Source organism: Crassostrea angulata, chromosome 6 (assembly GCF_025612915.1).
Source record: "Crassostrea angulata isolate pt1a10 chromosome 6, ASM2561291v2, whole genome shotgun sequence".
NCBI lineage: Eukaryota > Metazoa > Mollusca > Bivalvia > Ostreida > Ostreidae > Magallana > Magallana angulata.
Window position 1 is genome coordinate 3,446,076 of NC_069116.1, and position 7,027 is coordinate 3,453,102.

Below are 7,027 nucleotides of genomic sequence, written 5' to 3' on the forward strand. Positions count from 1 at the left end.
ATACTTGAAACACTTTATCTGAATTCTTATTTTTAATTGTGATTTAACTTCTTTTACACAAATGTGACATTAACAAATGTATTTTAATAAGTAAAACTTAATTAATATGAAAATTAAAACATATCTAATCCACTACAATTCTTCGCAATTTTATGTGTATTGATATACGAAAAAAAATTCTTGCAGGACAGTTGATCTAACCTAACGTTTTGGGACCAGGTTTAGACAAACAAGGTCAAGCTTTTCATTTTTGCGTAATTACGCCGTTTGCTGTCCTTCATAACTGACATCAAAGTATTCTTCAGACTCATCGCTTTCCATTGGGCTATTTAGTTTTAAAGAGTTGTTAGTATGAGCTAAAATGTCATTGTTTGTATATATTTCTTCATATTGTGTCCACTTTAGAGGGAAAATTGGTTTTGTTTGTGATTCTGGCTCGTGAACGATTTGTATCAATAATCGAGTTTGCGTATACAAATGTCACAGTTTCATTGTTATTTCTTTATTGTCTTTGTTCTGAATAGCGATGTATTGGTTTCTTTGTCATGCGTTTGCATGGTGTGGAATATATATCTGTCTGTCGATCTGTTGTCTTGTTGTCAACAGATTCTACGTCAGGTTCGTCCACAAGACTTTTACCAAACTGCTCGTCCTGTAGACGCCATTTGTTCTGAATACCTGTTACACTTTGGTACTGCTGCAAAAGGACAGCACTAGTCAATCCGAGACTCGAGTCCCCTGAACCTGCCGTATCGCCTGTGTTATAGATAGAGAGGTTGGAATACTGCACTCTAAGGTTTACATGGTCGTAAATATCGTCGTGTGGATTTTCCTCTTCTGTTTCTGAAAGAGGGTTCCTGACCGTAAAGTCGGTCACATTTTGCATGGAAAATAGATCTAAATATAAAAAGAAGAGAGTTTGATAAGAAATGACATATTTTGCAATTATTTGCATTTTTTAAAAAAATCAAAAGAGTTATGTTATCAAATGTACTATTCATACTTATATTTCATTAGTATCATTGTGTTCATAGTTACCTTTCTTTCTCTTCATCATTTCTGAATACCGTATTCTTAAAAGATGCAACATGTACCGTTTATTAACAAAATTAAATTAATTTGTCAATGATTATAATCAAAATATACTTGTGATGTTTTTAAAATGGTCTATTATATTAAGTAAATTTACCTGATGCAGATTGTGCCGAGAAATAGACAGGTGATGGCGGTTATCAGTAAAGGGACGACTATTAGAGTTGCTATACTATCAGCAGCAGCTAGTGTTGAATATATAAATAACAGTTGTCAAGAAAATAGGCCACCCAGGCTAAGCTATAATAAAATGTTCTTTAATGTGTTGACGATATACAACTTTACACCATGTGTTTGCAATATTAATGATTGCAATTTTGAAAAATAAAACTTTTACAATCGTGTTGAATAAAGTTTCTATTCTAAGTTAAGTAGATAAAAACATGATAATCTTGTTATTCAAAGAAACCTTTTGGACTAATCCATTACATTAACTCCTCATATTACCTTGATTTGATAAAATATAACACAACTGAATAGCAATAAATAGATTAAAATATACAAAATAATTTCTCGTGCAAAACATTGAAAATGTGCTTTGCTAAGCACCAAATCTCATGGTACTCGGAAAAAGTTTACCAACATATACTTTGTTTAACGTTGATAAAGTAAGCATAGAAACCTCAATGAGAGCACGAACTCCACGAACGCCGTGAACGTGCATTGGCTGACCTCAGACTTATAAGTAGTTGTAATAACTAATAAAATAAGTTTTGCGTAACAGAACGATAATTTACGAATTTGTTAAAGAAAAATGAAGCAAATGATATCAATATAACGGGGTATTTTTTTTCCTGTAATGCTCAATACGCTCATACCCTCAATAACAACGTTCTCGAGGGATGTTATTGTGTATTAACGTTTAACAGACTGCATAGCGGTTGAATTTATTCTCATTTCTTGTGTCGATTCATACTCTGTCAACAATAAAAAGTGAAAATCAAGAAATATAAACGTTTTGTATGTTAATCATATACTTGTTTCTTTATCATCCGTATTGTAAGAAGGAATCCTACCTGGATCTGTGCAGTTAACACTGGTTGTGTTACACACGCACCCTCTTCTTGGATCACAATAATTATCCGGGGAGCAGTTACAAAGTTCTTTGCATCGAAATCCAAAGTATCCTATTTGACAGGTTAAGGAGCAGTTCTTACCAATGAAGCCTGGCTTACATTCTACAAGGATATTTCTTTTATCTAACTATAAACCGTAATATGGTTAAAAAAGGAGTGACATTCTTTTAAAATTGAATAACAACATTTCAAATTGATTATTTGTTTTTCAAATTTTTAATGCTGAACCCATTGATTGGGTGTATTACTGTGAATTCCTTTTCTACTTGAGTTCTTAATTCTGCAATTCCGCTGTTTTGTATCAAATCGCGAGAATATAAAATTGCGACCCTCATTTTTAAAAATAATTTTCTTTAGTTAAAAACTGTCTAAAAAATAAAAGCGAGATTTTAAAATCAGCGAGGGTTGCTTCTCGCGATTTTACGTGAAAATTATTTCCTCAAGTTAAATTAGGAATCTACAGTATGTAATCAAATAAGGGAAATGATACATGTAAGTATTGGAGCATTTGAGATGACACCAAAATATTGACCTTTATGGTAATATCAGTACAGAAATAATGCAGTCATATTCATTGAATTATTTGGACTTTTCCGATTTTCTCTCTCTCTCTCTCTCTCTCTCTCTCTCTCTCTCTCTTTTCTCTCTCTCTCTCTCTCTCTCTCTCTCTCTCTCTCTCTCTCTCTCTCTCTCTCTCTCTCTCTCTGTCTCTCTCTCTCTCTCTCTCTCTCTCTCTCTCTCTCTCTTCTTAATACATTTGGAGAGGGTTACAAAAAATAGGTTTAGAGGTTACGTGATGGTCAGTCTTGAAAGAACATACATAATACATTTGATGTAATTAAAAATTTACAAATTTTATTCTCAGACTTACTCATATAATTTATTAGGGGGAACCAAATTACACTGTGGTTGGGATGAGCATTTAATCCCTCAATACCTTGTTGATTGGTAAAATTTTCATTAAATTCTATATTCAATAGAATATTCATTAAATTTTCAATTAAACCAAATTATCTGTACTGAGGAATCAATGAGAGTTTAGAGAAATTCATCAAAAGTATTTTATAATTAAAAAAAAAACAAACCATTTTATTCTCAATATATACATATTTAATATTTACAACAGCAAATGTACAACAGCTTATATCATACCATCTACTACCCTATTATAAAACAATAACAAGTCAATTTTTAAAAGCTTTTTTCAAAAGATATTCTCACACACTTTTATGAGTAATAATGTATTTCGGAAAAAAATAAATTCTGAATACACAACCTGATGCCTAGGCCGTTGATTTGAGAATGACATGAATTGGTACATTATACTGTTTTGCAGCACTGACTGCTGCACGTCATGTACTTTGAGGTGAGAATTGATCACATCAATCCCTGATTTACATAGCACAGTTTTTATCCAATTTGCCAATGTCTGTTTACATATCCCGTGGAATGAAATAAATGTACTTATAACCAATTGAGTTTCATTCTTTCTTAATTTTTGTGTTCTTTCAATATATACATGGAAAGTCAACACACAAGCTTTCATTTGTAAAATACTTGAACTCAAGAGGTGTCAAATGATATTCAGGGCGAGCTTGTTTCAAAATATCACCAATATAAATTTTTACACTTAAAATATTAAATTGTACATTTCTAATACCTATCAATTGAAGTGTTTGACTACGTTGAACTGACAACAAAGCTAACAAAATAAAGCGTTTAGGACAAAATAATCTTAGTTCACTGCAGAATAAATCCCAATCATATATTGTAACTCACTTACATGTTGGTCTTCTTCTAATGTAATTAGTTTTGGTTCCTGAATATCTTTGGCTGTTGGCGCCTCTCTAAAAAAGTCGAGTTCGTATTTCGTTGACCAGTTGCTTGTGTCCACTCAATAAAGATGATTTTTGTCTGTCAAAGGGTATATATTTCCGATTGTTTCTCTATACTCTATTTGAGTGAACGATTTTTCTGCTTAATTGACGCGCATTTGTGATTTCATTGATATGTTTGTCGAGATCATCACAAAAGAGTTTGCTGGTAACGGAATTGTCCACAGCACACAATGTTTTAAATTCTTTGGTCAGGTCTGGCTTGAGAAAATGGCAACGGCATTGTGATAAATCAGCGAATGCTATTTGCATCATTGTGAGGGTGTCATTAGCTAAGGCTAAGTGATTTTTACATCTGTTGTTTTCATTTCGATTTTATTTGAGGTTGTTTTCATGAGTTAATCCATTATATCTAACAATGGATATAAAACTTTGCGAACAAGTGTCTGTGAATTTTGTGAGATCATTGGTTTGTTATCTTCGTCCCAATGAGGTCCAGATGTTTACCCTTGGAACTTGTAAATTTTCTAAATTATTAGGCTTGTAATGTTTAGTCAACAGATCTTCCTTCTCATCATCATTTATACGAATATAACTTCCATCGTTGACTATTTTAGCGAATCTTTCCTTGAACATTTCGTCCTGTTTGTGAAAATGTTCAATTTGTTTGATGGGGTCTTCATCTGAATTTATATGTTCGACTTTGAGGAGATCGACTTATTCCGTATTAATATCAGATTAGTGTGACACTGTCCTCCGAATTTCCTCTATATCGTCGTCGTCAGATACATCCGATTCTAGTTTGCCGAGGTCTAGTTTACTCTCTACAGTCGATTTTCAGTAATCGGAGTTCTGGATTTATGTTGCTTGATCTTAAACATTAAATTGTTAAAGAACGTTTGTTGTTGGTTCAAAATGGTCCCTAGCGAAGCTTAGCGTATGGCTGCCGCCATCGTTCCTGTTACGGAAGTCTTGGAATATCTGAATCCAGAATTAATTGACTGCACAATAGCATTGTCAAAATGTTAAATCCAGAATTGGATGTATTCAGAATGTCAGACCCAGAATGAGGGACATTATCATTCAACCCAAAATTGGGTAAAGTCACGTTTACATTATCATGATTATTGCATGTCCCAGAATTGGGTGTAGCTCCAACCTCGTCACCCAGAATTGGGTTAGGCATCGTGTCATGTTTCAGGAAAAAGTTTCCTAACTTTTACTGCGTTTAATTACACAGGTAGACCTGCAAAATGTTTCCGTTTTTCATACAATCAACACACAATTATCTGCACTGGATATAAAAAGTCCTGATATAGGTTATAAAACCCTTAAATAATCCAAACTGCTTAAACACCATACATCAACGTCTTTACATCTTGAGAAACCTCTAAACACTGACCATCCCGTGGCCTCTAAGCAACCTCATTAGTTCCTCAGTACAGTTGATTTAATAATAATAAAATAAGTCTTTTAATGATACGTTTTACCTTCCAGAATGCCCTTTATTTCTTCGTATGAACAGTTTCTAAGGCGAGGCAAGCATCTTACAAACAAGCTGATAAAACAGGACTATCAACAGTCTCGTTTAAAGTAATTTTTTCGTAAGTTCTATGGTCGATACAACGACCTTGTCAGCAAATAAAATCTTCCACTGGGTTGCAGGCTGACTGACGTTTTACAAATTTTCATACTAATTGTTTGACCATATTTTATCACCTAACTGTCTGCGGACTTTTTCCGTTTTCCCCGAGTACTAAAAAAAAGCACATGGCGGGTGTGAACAGAGGATGCTCACTCCTCCATGGCATCTGATCCTACCTCTATATTTTTAAGATGTTTTAAGATTTTGTGTGTTCGCTCTGCTCCTGTTTTGTAATTTTCCTTTAGACTTTTGAATTTGAACATTGTCGTTCTCACCACATGTCTTTCCGAATGAACTTTTGTTGAATTCTCATATACATAGCTTACAATACAAAGTTAATATCAATATTTCATTTATACCCCCTCCCCCCCCCCCCCCCCCCACAAAAAACCCCCACCTCAAAACCCAAATCAAATCCAAAATAACCCCGAAACACTAAGCAACAAATATTGTCAGGCCATCTCAAATACAAGTATAAACATAAACTGTGCAACAATCGATTGAAGAACTGAAAAAAAGTAAGTTTGAAGAATATAAGTTTAATAAGAATATTTATCTCATACATTTATGTGTAAAATGTTAATGTTGAAAGATCTAAATACTCATAAATCGTATTTCAAGACTATAGCACTACATTAATTTGTTTTGGGTCTAAAGAGAAGCAGAAAACAGCCGTTTCAAAAAGGTGTGTCAATATTTGAACATTATACGTTAATTATATTCCATGTTAAGGTTCGTCTCTCTCTTTAAGACTATTTGAAGGGACCCCTTACCTGTTTGGTAGATTACAATAACCTTTATCAGAAGCAGTTTCGCAAGCACCCGGAAAAATGTTTAAATAGCATAGAACGATAATCCATGGCTGATGAATCATTGTTAAACTTCATTAAAAGGAATTAAATACCATGAAATATACACGTAATACATAACGGCTAATTTCTGAAGTAAATATTTTAGTTTAAATGTTTTTCTGGTTTGTTCCATTAATCATATATGTATATAGTGATTATAAAACGATTAGGCATCAAGCATACTTTGGACATTTCTGCCATACGAATAAGATTTAATTAGTCCAAATGTACTTTCAGTGTTGAGTTTATATCAGTACTTCTAGTCAAAGAAGTAGTACATATATTTTCAAACTTTCAATCTTTCTAAGAAAAAAAAAAAGATATATACATAAAAGTTAGCAAAAGTACAAAAGTTTACCCGTTTTTAAAGGTTGTCGTTTCTATTATCCAATGGGCCAAAACTTGAAATATCGTATAGTTTGTTTCATTACATTGCAATTGTAATTGCCAAAGGATATATTTCCTCGGAATATATTCGTGTTTCTATATAAATATTGGTGGCTTAAGACTGGTTGTTCTTCCAAAGTT

General features: G+C 33.1%; 1 pseudogene; it reads right to left on the reverse strand.

The window, feature by feature from the left end:
- Nucleotides 1-258: 258 nt before the first annotated feature.
- LOC128190603 (uncharacterized) lies at nt 259-6,522 on the reverse strand (annotated as a pseudogene).
- Nucleotides 6,523-7,027: the final 505 nt, after the last annotated feature.